This window comes from Triturus cristatus, chromosome 5_1, assembly GCF_964204655.1.
Source record: "Triturus cristatus chromosome 5_1, aTriCri1.1, whole genome shotgun sequence".
NCBI classification, from domain to species: Eukaryota; Metazoa; Chordata; class Amphibia; order Caudata; family Salamandridae; genus Triturus; species Triturus cristatus.
The window spans coordinates 257562422-257580886 of NC_140587.1; the positions used below are offsets into that span (position 1 = coordinate 257562422).

At 46.2% G+C, this 18465-nt stretch overlaps 1 protein-coding gene across 1 annotated transcript in view; it reads right to left on the minus strand.

Moving 5' to 3' along the window:
* The window catches only part of TG (thyroglobulin), a 660241-nt gene that overhangs the window by 305896 nt on the left and 335880 nt on the right, over positions 1 to 18465 (minus strand). The gene's annotated exons all lie outside the window — the stretch shown is intronic.

The following is an 18465-nucleotide window of genomic DNA, read 5'->3' on the forward strand; positions in this document are numbered from 1 at the left end:
CGTAAACACTCTTCTTCCTCTGTTTCCTAGTACATGCTATAATACTATAGTCTTTCTTGGCCTATGCACACATCTGCTGTGCCAGGATCCAGGCACATGGCCCATGCTCCTATGACCCAGGCACACACCTTGTGCTCAAATAGTCCATGCAGTTTAATTAAATATAAAATACACCTTGCGCTCAGTGTATTAAAACAGCCTTTAAAAGCTCTGCTCTGCCTCTGTCACTTTACCCCAAGCATGCTATGAGCATTGAAGGACTTTGGAATCAATGGAACTCTAACCCAAGATTGCTGAATGCTCCAGACTCTCTGTTAATGTGTATACTACCCTATATACTACATCAAGCTACACTTCCTAGACACCACAGTGATGAGATGAACCCTTAAAACTCAGGCATCCTCCTTAGTTCAGGAGTTGAAGCATCATGGACCGAAAAACAACTTAGAGGCGCCCATTGATGGCAGCCCCCATCACACTGGGCTGAGAGAGACACGCTGAGCAGCAGCTGGAGTGAAAAGCAGGCTGCTCTGAAAATAAAAGTAGTAATGGATGTCAGGAAGGGCACATCTTGGGCAGCTGTAGGGGATCATGATAGTTGGTGTGGGACAGGGTTGCATCTGAGGGACAAAGAGGGATAGCCCTATGACCATCTGCCCACTCTTCCAAAACATGCACACAGGAGCTGGTAGTCCAACGCCACCACACCCCATCCCCCTGTAACAAAGGGGACTTCCAGTGACATTTTGTTCCTCCGCTGGTGTTTGGTAGGCAGAAAGGTAAAAAAATTAATTCAAGCTGGCAAGGTGCAGGAATAGACAGCTCAGAATGGGCAGTTTTTTTGCTTCGCTGGAGCTCAGCCCTGGCCCCCTTGAAGCACTGCACGTCAGAAGCATTTCGGACTATAACCGCGCAGCAGTTGTCGTCCATGCCCTGATTATGAGTTGTCCAATACATGGCTGCCAAAATTACCAGATTCTGAGTCACCAATAGGAGTGAGATTTGGCACCTCTGCAATGCAATTCCAAGTTATTTCCCTCTATTTGGGAATGACATTCAGACCCAGAATTACCGGGTCCCTTTCTGCATGTGGATCTCCCATTCTTGGGACAATTCCGCTCCATTTTACCGCCTTCTCTAAGCAGGTGGTAGATGGGAGTTGGGGGCGAAGCAGGACGGGGTCGCGTGCTGGGTGTCAGAGACAGGGGCAGGCTGTGGAGTAGTTGGGGGAAGCATTGCATGCTCTCATTCATCCAATAGGGCGGAGACACGTTAAGATGAGGCTGCACTTGTGCCTGCATTCCTGCAATCCCTACCCAATCAGCACATGACTTTACCAGCTGGGTTTCTTGCCTGCAAAATCAGGCCCGGTGATCCCGCACCCATTAATCTGGGTGCCAGAACACTGAAAATCTTGTGTTTGGGTGAAGCAGTATTCTATCTGAGGATACCCCTCCGCTTGACTCATAATCAGGCACCTAGTAAGTAGAGGTCGGGGTTCGATGGCAGAGTGGTCTGTCTTACTGATGGACTGAGCCTTATATGTATGGGGGCAAGCTCCATGCAAATGAAGCCGACCCCCTTACTGCACCAAAGCACCTGTGGTGGAAGAAAAACCACCTAGAATAAGACAAGACATTTGCTAGTCTCATTCTGAGCCGTGATACTGGGGAATAAGTAGGAGTCCTCGAAGAACCAACTGTGTACATGACTACGCCACATACCCTGAGGAGTGGGGAAGTACCCTGCCCTCTCCAGGAGGACACACACAAAACTGCCCCCTCTGCTTTACAAAGCCACAGTTACCCAGCAGTCCTGGGGCAGAAATGCCTAGGAGGCAGTGGCGTGGCGTGTGGGGGGTGGGCAGAGGGGCAGTTGTCCCGCGCACAAAATTCTTAGGGGCATTGTTAGGGGCACAATATTTTAAAAATAAAGTGGAAGGATATGTGCCTTGCCCCGGCCCTGCAACCCACGCTACGCTGCTGCTCGGAGGGCAGAAAAATGCTTTGCCCTATCCTTTTTTTTAACTTTGCTGGGTAAAGAGTGATTTTTACATGTAATCCCTCTCTGCCTAGGAAACGTCCCTAAAGGCAGACTAAGAAGCCGCAAGCAGACTGGATGAAGTCCTCGAACAGCTTGGGTTCAATGCCCTTCAGGCTGCCCTGAACACTGCTATTTATCTGTGCAGAATTGTCTTTCAAAGGGACAACTTTTCTTCACAAGCAAAATTGGAGGGAACATCTCCTCTACAAGGTGTCACTCTAAACACTGCTTTGCAGACATGTTTTTACCTTTACAGATACTAAGGCAGAGTGTGAACGCCTGCAGTGAAGTGGCTTGGGCCAGCAGGTCACTGAAGCCAAAGCCATAAATGCATCTGGGATGCTGTGGCATTAGCCAAATTGAGCTACTGGGTGTTTGCCACTGTCAGCCGGCACCAACATTTCCCCTCCTTTGGTGGCAGATGGTAAATATTCTGTGCTTGCAGGGGCCACACGTGTCATCACATATATCATATATTTGTTTACTCTGAGGAGCTCATTTTTTTGCACTTCATGCAATATTGTCTCATAATACATGTTAAAGGGGTTTTCATTGTGTATTGTAGCATTAATATAGAGCTTTATACTCCTACGCGAGGATGGACCGGCAGCAGCCCTGAAAAAGTTGTTTATGCCAACCCGCCTTTATAGTCAGTGATTGTTGAGTTTGAGTTCGACCATCCCCAGGAGGATTGAGGCGGAGGGGGAGCAAAGTATATAACTGCGTTGAGATGGGCCTGTCCCCTGCATGGTAAACAAGTCTGTATGCCATTGCCTGGCCTGAGCGACCGACTGCATGCAAAACTAGTCTTCAGACTTTCAGTTGGCCCAGCTGACATGCTAATCTAGCATGTTCGCTGAAGGCCTAGGCTTGTCCATAGTGATTCTAAGGTCCAGAACTTGTTCCGTAACCTGTAAACGCACACTACGCATGCCCCTTTTATTAACACAGCACTACTGTCTATGGCCTTAGTGGTAGCGGGAGGCGGTGATCTCAGCATACTGGTACTTTTGTGGATTGATAAAACGAATCAGACCTTTTTTCTGTTTCCTGACGAATGTGGCCTACCTACTACACTCATGTAAAGTAATGCTCAGAAGTGGCACTCAGACTCTTGTGTTGACATTCCATGTGCATGTTCAGTCCGTGTATGTACGGTGTGGATGGTAGCAAGACTCTGAGTAATGGTGAGAGTCATATCGCTGGAACCATTGGGAAGTATTTTGGAGAGCCCTTCATTTGCCATGGCACAAGATGGAGGAAGGGATACAGCTTCCCCAGTCAGCAGAAGGGGTTTGTTTGCATTCCTGCAGCTGAAGAGAAGAGACACAGAGGCTCAATTAAGGGAGAATGGAGACAAGGCTGCCCCATGACATTTTATGAGATCCTTTAACCAGGGATTGCTGATTTTTCCTTCCTGAGCACTGCCATGTGGGTGGATGGTGGGGAAGATGAAGTGAGTCAGCAGGTGTTATGGGGTTAAGAGTGAGGGGGGTTTTAGGCAGATTTCCCCTTTTGTCTTTCCCTGATTGCTACTTCAGGAAGGATGATGATGACAGCCATAGTCACTTCAATGTGCCCATGTTTTGGGATGCCCGTGCTCAGAGCCAGCATCATCACTACCTGCTGTGAGAGCCATCACCTTGCACAAAGGCTGTGTCCATACTGTAGCCAGAAAATTACATTTGATAAGAAACTGCTCGAAAGTAATTTTAGGACTTAAGATCGTGGATGACCCACCCCTGTCAAGAACCACCACACAGATTATTCAAAGAGTTGCTATGATCCAGGCTTGCATGACAGCCAGTCTTCTAGAGTGAGGGGACATCATCTGAAGTCTGCACAGCTTTCTGTAGAAGTTGTGGGTCTGTCTAGCACCTAGAAGCCTGCCTGATCAGAAAGGGAAAGGAGAGTGTCTCGCCTTTGAGAGGATAGACTATCCCGCAGGAGAATCCCAGTTGTGTTTCTGGGGTGTGCAGCATCCAAAGGATGTCGAGAGCTAAGAGGATCACACAGCCTTCCTCTGTGGTGCATGCAACGAACTGTGTGACGTGACAACAACTCCCTAAGTACCAGTGTGCTGTCCGACCTTGCCAAGTATGCAAAAAATATTTACAGTGCTGCAACGTGCAGTGGAAAAAGACATCATACTCTCTGTAGGGTAGAAAACCCATAACAGCTTGGATGATAAACTGCAAAAGACAGGTGACTGTTGACAAATACCTGCCATGCTGCTTTGTTTAGCTATGAGATCCAAGCAGCAGGGGCTGCCATCCCGACCCTGTGCCTACTGATGGAGCGGTCACTCATATGACCAGAGCTAAGCCGCATTCTCATGTCTAGGTAAACACAACGTCGTTCTAAGAACTTGGGAAACTGTGTTTGCTCTAAAACTGCAAGTTGAAAGCAAAATTATTGCCAATATAAACTCTTTTGCAAGATACAAACTGAATTGACCTAAAGGTCCCAGGATTCAGCGATTACTCTCTTAGGCCAAGTAGTGAACTTGCACCTCTGATGATTCTCCCCCAGGAGATTTCCTTTCCCGCTAGGTCACTGAAGTAGTTTGGGAACTGCTCCCACTGTGGTAGAATGCTGTAGAGGGGTAGGAACTGTCCCCATCCCACTAGGGCAGTATGGGAGCTGTATGGGTTGGTTTGGGCCCATGGCATTGTAGAACCATGTAGACGAACTCCCATCACTAGGAGCTGCATTTTTTTGGTTTTCTATTCAGGCGCTTCTTCTTTTCTAATACACATTCTAGACTGAACAGTTTGCTATTATGCCTGTTGTTTGACTGTTGAGTTCTACCTCTCCATCCCTCACAGTACCTTCTTTAGAAAACTTTGTTTGCTCGCCCACCCTACCCTGAGAGCCAAGGGCGAAAAGGTGCACTTGGCTCAGTTTGCAGAGTGATAGTAGGACACACCCCAGGACACCAGAGGCAAAAGATCCCAACCATCACAGTTGTGTCCCTGTAGCCTCTGCCGGCGCCTGCTCTGTGGTCCCCCAAACAGGGTCTGACAATCTACCAACAAGAACATTGTGTGCATTTCCCCACGGCCGGATGCCAGGCTGGATAGGAGATGATTCTTCTGTCCATCTTCCCCCTGGTCCTCAGCCTACTGTGGATTTTCATAGGGCCAAGAGCATTTTGGGGTGAGTAGCATGCTACCACGTGGTGTAGTTCACAACTTTGGCAAAGTGTTCTGTGTATTGTCATCCTATGTTGGAAGCGGTTGGTGTCATGCAGGAGTGGCCAGAGAGGTGGCCGTATCTGGTCTTTGGACGCAGCGTGGAGGAGGGAGGTGAGAGACAGACGCACAAATTACTGTATTATCACAAACCATAGTCAATCTCCTATTTTGAGTATATTATAAGGGTTAGAGAATTTAAGGGTTCGCATTTGACAAAGTCTTTCCTATTTATCTTCATTTAACTCAATAGTGACAGGGTCACACAGGCATAAACTCACTGTGTACAAAATATCCCTTTTTTGCAATCAATGTCTCAGCTGCGGAAAGACGAGTGGAATTCAACTAAATCATTAATTGCAATGTGATTTAGTATTAGTTTAATGATCCGTGTCTGAAACCACAACCTAACAGCACCTCCACAACGTTTTACGTGTGAGGCGTTTCTAATCTATGTCAGTGTTTTTAACTACTTCCAGGTAACTGTCGTCGTTAATGTTATATTTAGGGATCGTTCTTGGAATATATATCCCAGTTCTGGCGTAAATACCAGTTACAAATAGATTCTAATGGTTCCAGTTGCTGTTACGAGATGTTGGAAACCGGATACAGATTTAGATATTTATAAGTGCAGAAGCAAAACATCTGGGATAATTCAGGTAGCTTTTCTTGTGTTGGTTAAATGCCAGGCAGCGAACATTCCCATGGTATTGCTTTAGTTTACAACCCCATTTGCATGCATGATGACGTCATCTTTTGGAAGGGAGCCCTGGAGCATGCAGGGAACGCTATGCTGGTGTTTGCCACCCTAGGGATGTGCTGAACCGGATCCATTTGTAGAATATGTATTTTTAGTCTAAAGAAGTATGTATCTGTCTGAAAAAACAAGGGAGGTTCTCTAACTGAACTCTAAACATCTCAACTGGAACTGACCAACAAAACTAAACATCGATAAAAAAAATTCCAAGCTGAAAAAGAAATACAATGAGGTATTCTCTGAAACAGTTAGCCTGGTGGAGTGTGAATGACAGGATTATGTGACAGAGCAAACTAAGCATGTGTTCCTCTCTTTATGCTTGCCTTTGACCATGTACAACGCCCCCTTGCCTTTTGACTAGGTTTGAGCTATAGAAACACCGCATAAATACATACATACGTACTTCAAATATGTGTGTTGCCTAGTTTTTATTCATAAACCACCATTGTTCTTAAAAGTAACTGTAGTACTACTGGGTGGAAAATAGCTATTCATAGTTGTAGTCCCACACCTAATTGGCACTGCAAATTTTGGTGCACACTTTGCAGCTGAATAAAATATTAATGTTTCCCTTTAAAAATAATTATAAAAACCTAGCAAACAACGATTTACCCTAAAACCAGATTTAAAAATATACTGCCACACAGTACAAACACCCAATTTCATGGCATCATCTTCAGACGGAATAAAAATGGTACTCCTCCTTTGTCTGCCTGCACATTGGGCCTTGACAGCATGTCGTGCCACAGAGTGGCGCAGACACTTAGGGCCTGATTCAGAGTTTGGTGGACAGGGTACTTTGTCTGCGCACCCTATCCTGAGTCCAGCAGACCATCAGTTTACTGACCGTAGTGTCCCACTGACTCCGATAGAGTAAGTGCTGTTGGAGTATGCAATTTCTAAAGACAATGGTCCCTGGACAGTTACGAAATAGGAGCAAACATTAAACATATGCTAGATAGACTATATGTTCTTTGTCCAGCCGGACACCTTTACAATTCCTTGGACAACTACTGTTGGCGCCTGACACTTAATCACGGATAGCTACCGCAACATGTGCCGCAAACCACTTGCAACAATTCTGACATGCATAATTCAAATGTCTAGAATTGCTCGTACACAGGTATGTAAATAATTAATGTCCTGAAGATGATCCCATGATTTTGCCCTAGGGATCGAAACGTCGTCGACACTCTGTATACCATATGCATAAACACTGTGGACTATAGTGTGCAATGGTACTCTCATGCGATTCAAGTCTGTTAAATTGTATGATATGCAGACACTTTCCCCTTGCCTGAAAAAACCCTCCCCTATTCTTGTTGTCTGTCTATGTTTGTGAGTTGGGCGCAGGTTGTGTCCCACTTGAATTTGTACATGATTTTCCTTCTATGAATTTATTTAATCATTACAATTCTGTCCGGCTGGACAAAGAACATATAGTCTATCCCGCATATGTTTACTGTTTGCTCCTATTTCGTAACTGTCTAGGGACCATTGTCTTTAGAAATTGCTTACACACACAAGGTCCCTGACGTATTGCCTTTTGGGTTCCCTTGTTGTTTAAAACAGTTGGAGTATGGGCATCATACCGCCCACCTTATTTAGAGCTGATGGTTTATTGCAATTGTTTCCTATCCATCACTCCACGGTAAAACCTGGTGGTCACAAACATTAAACAATAATCGGTAAAGCCAGTAGGTCTCACCTATTCAAGAGCTATTGGCTTTGGCAATGTGCTTCTGCCATGTTGTACACCAGTGTGGCTGTTGTTTAGAATGGCTAAAGGTTAGTGGCGTGGAGTGTCCTAGAGTAGAGTGGGGGAAGTAGAGTGTCAAAGACTGGATCTGTTGGAGTAGAGTGTAGGAGAGAGGAGTAGGGGAGTAGAGTGTCGTAGAGCTGAGTAGAGTGGAGTAGAAGTTAGTGGTTCAGTGGTAGAGAGTGTGGCAGAGAGTGTCGTAGAGTGCAGTGTCATACAGTGCAGTGGCATAGAGTGGAGTGGCATAGAGTGAAGTGGCGTAGAGTGGTGTGTAGTGGCATATAGTGGAGTAACATAAGTGGAGTGGCATAGAGTGGAGTGCCGTAGAGTAGAGTGGGGTGGAATAGGGCAGAGTGGGTTGGAGTGGATTGAGATAGTGGGGTGGATTGGATTGGAGTAGACTGGGGTGGACTGGATTGGGGTACAGTGGGTTGGGCTGAGTAGAGTGGGGTGGATTGACTGGATGGGGTGCGTTGGAGTGGAGTAGAGTGGATTGAAATGGGGTGAAGTGGATTGGACTGGGGAGAATTTGGTGGGGTGGATTTGATTGGTTTGGGGGGATGTGGATTGAATGGGGGTGGAATGCACTGAATTAGAGTAGGGTGGTTTTGAGTAGGGTAAATTGGAGTAGAGTGGATTGGACTGGACTGGAGGGGTGTGGATTGGAGTGGGGTAAACTGGAGTGGTAGATTTGGGTGGATTGGACTGGAGTGGGGTGGTTTGGAGTGTGGTGGGCTGGATGGATTGGATTGAGTAAGGTGGACTGGATTGGGGTAGAGTTGGGTGGATTGAAGTAGAGTGGGGTGGATTAGACTGCATGTGGAGGGAAGTGGATTGGAGTGAGGTAAACTGAATGGGCTGGATTAGATTGAAGTGGGGTGGACTGAAATGGGGTAGGGTGGATTGGAGTGGAGTGGATTGGAGTGGGGTGAACTGGAGTGGGGTAGATTGGACTGGAGTGGGGTGGGGTGGAATGGAGTGGGGGTGGAATGGAGTGTGGTGAATTGGAGTGGCTTGGGGTGAACTGGAGCGGAGTAGATTGGATTGCATTGGAGTGGGGGTATTGGAGTGGGTGGATTGGATTGTGGTGAGGTGAGGTGAGGTGGAATGGATTAGAGTGGGGTGGATTATTTTAGATTGGAGTGAGGCAGAGTGAAATAGGCAGATTATTTTGGATTTGAAAAGGGTAGACTGGAGTGGAGCACATTGTTTTGGATTGGAGTGGAGATTATTGTTTTGAATTGGAGTGGTGCAGATTGGGATAGAGCAGACTGTTTTGGATTGGAGTAGGGCAGATTGCTGAAGAAGCCTTCCTTAGATCCAACAATACCAGCCAACTTTCGCCCCTTATCCCTCTTGCCGTTTCCCATTAAGATTCTGGAAAAGATGGTTAGTAAGTCCCTGTCATGTTATCTGGAAGAAAACCATCTCTTGACAGGGACCAGTTTGGATTTCGGCCTGGGCACGGGACGGAAATCGCTTTGACAACCGTGTTGGATAAACTTCGAATGCGAGCCGACAACGGGAACTCCTCGGTGTTGGTGTTACTGGATATGTTGGCCGCATTCGACACGGTTAGGCATGCGGTATTGGTAGCGAGATTGGAGAGACTGGGGGTGAAGGGCTGTGCCCTGAAATGACTACAATCTTATCTGTCAAATCGACAGCAGGCGGTTACTATGACGCCATTTGCTTCCCCCTGGTCCCCAGTCTGCTATGGAGTACCCCAGGGCTCGGCAATCAGCCCGATTCTTTTTAATGTCTATTTAGGCCCCCTGATCCCTGTTATAAAATCTTATGGGATCGATGTGGTCAATTATGCCGATGATATCCAACTGTTGTTCTCCATCGAAGGAAAGCATGCATTGCCTATGAGCACCTTTCAGGCATGTATGGGGCGGGTTTCAGACTGGCTGAAGGCTAACTCCTTACAGCTCAACGCCGGGAAAACAGAGCTGTTGTATTGTTCTGCAGCCAAAATGCCTAAACAATTAATGGGCGAATTCAGGTTTAGGCCAGAGGATGACCCCATAGTGGCAGCAAAAACGGTCCGCAATCTAGGGGTCATGGTGGATGAAGACCTTCAGATGCAATCCCAGGCCAACAAAACAATCGGCATCTGCTTTGCCCTGATGAGAGCTCTTCGGCAAATTCTTCCTCTACTACCTAGCGAGGCTAGACCCTTAGTGGTCCGAAGCATAATTCTGAGTAGACTGGACTACTGCAACTCCTTGTATTTGGGTGCTCCTCAATACATTATGCAGGGGTTGCAAAGAGTCCAGTCTATGGCAGCTAAATTAGCTCTTAAGAGACAGCGTGGCTCCTCCGCGACTCTGGCGCTGAGGGACCTCCATTGGCTGCCCATCAAAGACAGAATTAGCTTCAAGTCTCTGTGTATGGTCTACAGAGTACTACACAATACAGGTCCGCTACCCATACGAGAGCGATTCTCCTGGTACGAGCCCAAAAGACTCCTCCGGTCCACTAGCCAAAGCCTGGTGTCCATCGCTAGAGTAAAGCTGGCAAGGATGGGAGGTAGGGCTTTTGGTACAGCAGCAGCACGTCTCTGGAATGAGATCCCCAAAACCATAGACAAGCTGACTCTGCTGGACTTCAGGAAGAACCTTAAGACCTGGCTATTTGCCAGGAACAGGTAGCAACATTCCTGATCCGTGGTATAGTTGTTCTGTTGCTACACGTCATCATGATCTCCAAGCGCCAGGATACCCGTTGGGTGATAGCTGCGCTATACAAAAGTTTATACAATACAATACAATACAATTGTTTTGGATTGGATGCTGCAGATTGTCTTGGATTGGAGTGGGACAGATTATCTTGGATTGTAGTGGGTCAGATTGTTTTGGATTGGAGTGGGGCAGATTGGTGTGGAGCAAATTGTTTTGGATTGGAGTGGGGCAGATTATAGTGCAGACGTTTTGAGTGGGGCAGATTGTTTTGGATTGTTGTGGGCTGAGGTGGGGTGGATTGGCGTAGATTGGAGTCAAGCGGATTGGAGTGGGTTGGATAGGGGTGGACTGCATGATTATGTGTTGAAGCATCACTTCAGAAATTACACAGAAGAAAGTAAAAATGTTTCTTTACAATAAAATAATCCTCCTCTTTTGAGAAGAGCGCTCACGAGCTAAATTAAACGAAAACATGGGTGCGAAGTGAGATAAGAAGACTTGGCAAAATAAAAGAAGCTTAACTATAGAAAAAAGAAGTTTAACTAAAGTTAAACAGAACAAAATAGTACCTCAATCGCATCTGGAGCAGCGGACGGGCACTGATTAAGTTGAACCAATAACTGCTTCTGGACCTGTGGAATATTTTGCCAGGAAAAAGGACTGCTGTGCTGCTGACAGGGCTGCCACTCTGTTGCACTGCTGCCCTGAAAGAGTGCTGACCTGATGCCCTTTTGCCTGAGTGAAAGAGAATGGTCCTACAACCTGTACCTAGGACCACCAGGGTGACTCCAAGGGCTAGTCTTTCATAACCAGCACCTGGACTCTGGAACTATGAGTATCACCCTGTCAAGTGGTGCCACCCCAGTCCTGGACTGTAAGTGGGTCTGAAGGTGCTCTACCAGTCCATCCGTGGACCCAGCAGAAACAATGCTTCTCTGCTGCGCAGCACATCCCCAAGCAGAACCAAAGCATTGCTTCTGCTGCATGGACTTTCTCGGCGGCAGGACTTTGCAGCCTGCAGCCTCATCGGAACCACCTCTGGATGATGCATTCCCGATGCAGGCCCTTGCATTGCAAGCCCCTCATCAACTGCATCCTCGACAATGACAAAGGACTCCACATAATAAGGCCTGCAGCTTCTTTGGAACCATCCAGTGAGCCTCACATCCTCGACACAGGAATTTGCATCGCAAGCCCACCTCTGTGGCGGCCTCTTCAACGACCACACAGGACCTCGCATTGCAGCCTCGCAGCTCTTCATAACCGCCGCTGTGCGTCACATCTCAGACCAGGAGCTTGCATCGCCATGGCTGTGTGACATATCTTCGATATGGGACCTCGCAATGCTTCGCAACCAGGATTTAAGGTACTCTTGTTCGGCTGGCCTACAGCTGGCCCGTGCTCCATCGCGGTCAGCCTGAACTTGTGACTTTGTCCTGGTTCGGCGGGACCAGAAAACCACAGTTGGCGATTTGTGCTTTTTGGTGCTATATTCACTGACATCTTTAAAATTGCCTGTCTACAGTTCTACTAATTAATTGTTGTCATTGTGGCCTTGTTTTATTCATTAAACCCTACTCTGTTTTGCTAATTTAGTGTGGGATATTCCTTGTTTTGGGTTTTCATTTTATTATTGTTTGACTTGCTGCATAAATACTTTACACATTGTCTCTAAGTTAAGCCCGACTCGTCTGTAGCAAGCTACCAGAGGGTTAAGCACAGGTTAACTTAGGGTTTTCTTGTGGCTTCACCCTGACAAGTATTGTGGTTGCTGCTTGCGTATGGTTTCACCCCATTCAACCAGTAGCCCAATTTCTTACATGAATGTGTTCTAATGTTGTTCTTATGTGTTTGTCTGTCTGCTTACATCTAAGTGGCCATCGTTGTCTCTACTCTCCCACAATCCCCACCAAGTCCTTTCCATTGTAATCCACCCACACAATAATATCTTTATGCAAAGTATTAGTTGCCACATACAAGGCTTCTTGTGGAAATCCTACTTTGTCCTTCCTCAAATAAATACATGGAGAAGTGATGTAACATTCTTCCTGGGGCATCTCTCTTATTGAAGTCATGAATCAAAAGCTCTTCTCTGCAGTATGAATGTGGCTTGCTTCAAACAAAGCCTTAGCGCAGGTGTGCACATTGCTTAATTTACAAGTGTCGGTGGACGCTTTAGGTGTGCAAATTGCTTAATTTACAAGTGTCAATGGATGTTTGGGGTTTCCAAAATAGGCATCTACACTTGTAGAGAGCTTTACTGCCAAGTTTGTGGATGTGAACAATTTTACTTCTAGCTTTTAGAAGTGGTTGTCCTAGAGCTACACTGGCCTGGCAGCTTCATACTTACCAAAGTGAACAAAAATGTCCACTTGTGAAGAGGGGGAGGGTCCTTCGAGTGGGTGGGGCCTCGTGCCGAGAAGGACTTAAGACGTATTTTTGAACCCCACCCTGCCCCCAAGCCCACTCCCCCCCCAAAAAAATAGCTTGCTGAGGCTGGTGCCAATGTCCAGGGGTGTTTTCACACCCCTTAATGGACGCCGGCAGTTCAAAGCCGTGGAAAATGAGCTGGAAAATCATAATTTACAGTGGTCTTCAGCTCTTTTTCCCTGCCACCATGTGATATTAGATCCTCACTGTGTGACCATGTGATGGAAGCTGATATCTTGTGTCACACGGTGGCTCTGTGTGAGTTGACAGGAATGTAGTTATGCACACCTAAAAAGCTACATGCATGTGGGTATTCATTCTCAGCACCAGTAGCGTCCCGTCCCCTGCCAAAGTGGGGGGGGGGTGGTTTTGGGGACAAAAACAATTATGCTAAAAGAACAAAAGCCGCAGCTGCCAGCCGCATTGAGCTCTTCCAGTCCTCTTCTTCTTGGCACAGGCTCCCAGACTGCACTGCGGCTAAGGCCTGAGCGCTGTCAACTTGTGCTCCAGAACCGGGTCTGGTGGCTCAGTGGACTAAAGCAACCACTGCAGGGGCCGGTGTTTGACCTCATGGTCACAGGTTCAAATCCTGGCGGGTCCACTCAGCCTTTCATCCATCTGAGGTTGATAAAATGAGTACCATTGAGTTGGGTAACAATAAACATCTTTTATTCAGCGCCAGGACACCTACGGGTAATTGTGCGCTTTACAAATACACCTGTTATGTTATGCTAGTTAGACTGGGAGCCTGTGCCTGCTCTCCCAAGCCCCAGCAACGCAGCTGAGGCTGGAGAGAGCTTCAGTGTGCATGATTGATTGGCCGGCCTGAAACGGCCGGCCAATCCGTCATGTGCACTTTAACAGTGGCCACCACTCCCCCAGAGTGTCATCCCCCCTGTACCCACCCCCAAGATTCGTTAGAGGGGGATTAAAATAAAACGATAAAAAAAATGGTTTAAAACCCATTTTGTTTGATCGTGGTGGCGGGGGGACGACACACCTCAGCCCCCATGGAGGGGCCGCCGCTGCTTGGCATGGTCGAATATCTGCTCTGTGAGTGGCAGGAGCAAATCAGCGCCCAAAGAGGGAATGATGAGAGAGAACCCCATACATTGTGCGGGGGTGTCGGAGAAGGGGGTTCTCCACAGGGAAAAATATTTCATGTGGACATAGAAAAAAGAAAAGGTGTCAAGTGCAGCTACACTACAGCGTTTTGTTAATGAGTAGCAGGAAACGGATGCGAGTACATTTCTGACTTTTTCTTTGATTCAGGTCCATAGTTTACTGCTACGGACAGTATAACACACTGAAGCGGCATTTACACCGATCTTTTCAACAAGCACACACCTGGCGAAAATAAGCATACCGTACTTAAGGAAGAACACCCTGCTAGGACCCATGTAATGAGCTGTATTTAAGATGGGCCGACTGTGCACTGAGAGATAGAATGTATCTTAATTATAGTTCAATGCGGCACATTCATTGCATATCTTGTCCTGTGAAATGGTTTCTTTACTGCAGGGGTGGTTTCGGTCGTCCAGCTGTTCAGCCGTGGTTATTTCAGGCTCTAGGGAATGTGTTTTTGCTTCGATGGTTTTAGATGAGCGAAAGCCGCAGCAGTCTGTGGCATTGGTCTACATGCTGTGTCAGCTATTTCCATGTACACTTGTCACACTAAGGGGAGGGGAACATCTAGCTAACCGCGCCCTCATATTCGTGCTCCGCCTTTTAGCATAAACACTTGTTTAAATGCTAATTACAGTCAGGCTCATGTTTCTTTGATGAGCAGCTGTATCTTAACTTCTCTGCATCTTTCTGCCTTTGCATAGAGTGTGGTGGGAGGAGACTCTTGACTCCTCCCACTAGCAGGTTGCTCTCGCTGATTTATTCTCCCCTCAATCCCACCACATCTGAAGGGGCGACGGATTTAGAACTAAGCGGAAGAAGCTGGAAGATGATGGCAGGAAAACGACCTCCATTGCCAGATACCAATTCCGCATTTGCAGCGCCCCTTCCACCAACCTCTACTCTCGTCGCCCCAGCCAAGCCACATATCTGCAGCAGATCCAATAAACTGAAGCCATGCTGACAGGAAATAAGGATTGCTGAGTTAATGTCAACATTATCTAGTGCACTTTGAGGTACACCTGATACATCCCATGTCAAATTAAAGCACAGGGTCTAACAGGTGGGCTATGATTGCACATCAGCCAATGGAAACTAGTATCACCAAAATAAGGGAGTAGCCACAATTTCAAGGAGAAATGTGTTTTTGGACCAGTGAACAACTCTGGGATGATATCCTGAATAATCAGAGCCAAATAATGGGAAAGCAGGGTTCTAAATGTACAGTCGTCCTCAAGTCCCAGGTCCGCCATTATGTAGCCCATGTATGTATATATGTAAGCATGCTTTGGTATTTATATAGTATGAGCCTAGCTAGGAAGCAACGATCAGTGTACATTAGATGGGGATTTGTACGTTTGTGTACATCAAATGGGGATCACACTTAGTGAAGAGAGCCATCTTGTAGACATTCAATCAAATATTGGGGAAAAGCTATGATCTGTTTCTGTTCATTAAATCAACTCATTACATTTTTTAAAATGGTCTCAACATGACAAGAGCGTACAGGACAGCCTACCTATTTGTTTGGTGAAGATTTAAATATTAACACTTACTCAAAAGAAAGGCTAGGTTACTATGATATGCAACCTCTATACATCCCACCATCTAGAATTTGAACCGGAAAAGAATTCACTTCTATCAGTTAGAATATTCTCCCTCAGGCTTCCATCCATCAATGATGGACTAGCTGGAGTGGAAGGTTGCTCAGGTTAGACCCATTCATAAGAGCACTAAAACACTGTGGACGGATCTCTCTAGCCTCCGTCCTATTTCACTCCTCCCGTTCCTGAGAAAACGAATGGAAAAACATGTCAATACCCACCTTTCCAACTATGTCGAACTGACAGGATGTTTAGATCCTTCCCAGTCCGGTTTTAGGCCCAAATACAGCACCGAATCAGCATTACTAGCGGTCACAGATAACATCAGGATGACCCTAGATAAAGGCCACTCTATGATTCTGGTGCTGGTGGACCTATCCGCAGTGTTCGACACAGTTTCCCACAGTATTCTGATCAAAAGGTTGGAAGAGGTTTGGCTAAGAAAATCAGCCTTACAATGGATGAGGAGCTTTCTGTCTGATCGCTCCCAGATTGTCAACCTAGGCCCGTATCGCTTGGCCCCTATAGAACTGACAAAGGGAGTACCCCAGGGCTCATGTCTGCGCCCTACATTATTCAACATCTATATTGCTCCCTTGGCCAATCTTCTGAGGACACATGGGTTCGTTCCCATATCATATGCAGACGATACCCAGTTACTCTTTCCATTTGATAAATTCACCTCGGCGGTACGGCTAGCCTTCTCCAATAGGATGAGAGCCATGAAGAATAATTTCCTCCAGTGTAATGTGGGAAAAACAGAGATAATGCTCTTTGGAGAGGGCCCCCTCCTATGGACCCCAGATTGGTGGCCGACCGACCTAGGTTCCCATCCGGCTCCCAAGTTTACAGTCAAAAACCTGGGTATCCGTTTAGATCAAGCCCTCAGTCTGAAGGAGCACGCTACTCAGATAACTATTTTCTGTTTTCATGTAATAGGCCAGCTCCGCCAAGTTTTCCCCCTGCTTCCTGACTCCCCCTGGAAAACTCTAGTCCAGGCACTAGTATTAAGTCGTCTGGACTACTGTAATGGCCTGCTGGTCCTTGCTAATGATGCCTCACTCAGCAGACTACAGGTAGTACAGAACACTGCGGCACGGTTGGTCCTTAATGCCCCCTCTAGGACCCCCTCTCGCCCTCTTCTCATGAAGCTGCGTTGGCTCCCTATCCGCCAACGGGTCAAATGTAAAATCTCCTGCACCATTCATAAGGCACTGCTTAATTTTGGGCTCATCCTATCTTTCCGAGAAAGACCACCCTTTTCTGCGCCTGTTAAACTCTGCTGGAGTTGCTTCACACCCTCACAGTCCACTCTAAGCGCACTAGATGCCCCTTCGGGGGTCGATTCTAGCGCTATATAAATAAATAAATAGCTAAGTACTAACAAGGAGCTACCAATAAAGGTGGTGCCTCACAACATACAGGTTGGTTTGAATACCAGTTTGTTCTTGATATTTGCACCAAAGGTAAAATCTCGTTTCTGCAGAAGGGAAAAACACTACTCTGTGTTCAGATGCATTTCACTGGGTTACTGATGCTGATACATTTACAAAAAATTCTATCAATTGTATGATCAACAGATAAATGAATGATAACACAAAACAATGCCCGAAAATGCTACAAATGCCTGAGTTAGGATCAGGGACAAGCAAAAACAGGAGTAAACCCGTATACCCAATTGAGACCGGGTAATATATGGCAACAATAAACAATGTCTCAACAGGTAAATCACGTAGGGGGACTGTTCAACAAGCGATCAATCATATAGCACAAGGAAGAACAAGGGAGACCGAGGAGGATGGAAGGTTGTTATTTTTGTATATAGAAGCACAGGAATACAACTAAATTGCAGTAACCATAACAACCAAGGTGCACTGGAAGTGTAAAAGTGAATAAACGGCGCAGTGACAGCTGTGGTGAAGAACAACGAAAAGATGGTGAAGGTCAACAAAATTATTTTAGGATCAGATCTAACCCTAAAGAAAAGCATACATCTTAACAAGCTCCTGTAATGAGAAGACCAGAAGAATGGTAATAACTCGTAGGTTGACATCAGGACAACAGAGAGATATATATATTTTTTTCAGGGGGCCATTATTCTGAAACGATGTATTTATTGGTTGATTAATATCTATCTATCTATCTATCTATCTATCTATCTATCTATCTATCTATCTATCTATCTATCTATCTATCTATCTATCTGTGTGTGTGTGTATATATATATATATTCACTGAAAAAACCATAGGTTTCACACATGTTATAGTTAGCGGAAATTTTACTGATAAAAAACCAATGAAATTCCCCCGTTATAGTTAGTGCAGGCAACTATAACTCACGCGACCGCAATCCTCTGCTGATGCTAATACTGTATTTAGACACTTATTTGCCCATGTCTTCTTCCATACATTTTTAGCTATACATATATTACAAATATTTTTTTTTCATAAAGACACATATGTCATCAGCAGAAGATTGCGGTCCGCGCGCCCACTTTACGCAGTTAGTGCCGTGCACGCACGGTGGGCACGCGGTGCGCTACGCGCACCGCGTGCCCACGTTACACTAGATGGGCCATGTACGCACGATGCGCTTCGCGCACCGTGCGCACATGGAGGACAGATGATGCACTTCGTTTTGAAAGGTAATATTTTAATTTTTCGTAATTTTTATAAGCCATGCACAAATGGTGCCCTTCGGCCACCAATTGCACACAGGGTAAATATTATAGTTTATCTCATCTGTTATAAGCCATGCACAATTGGTGGCCTTCGGCCACCAATTGCACACAGGGTGGGGAGAGTGTGGATAATTTTTTTTTTTATATAATTTTTAACCATACGCGTACGGTAAGCGTAATCGGCG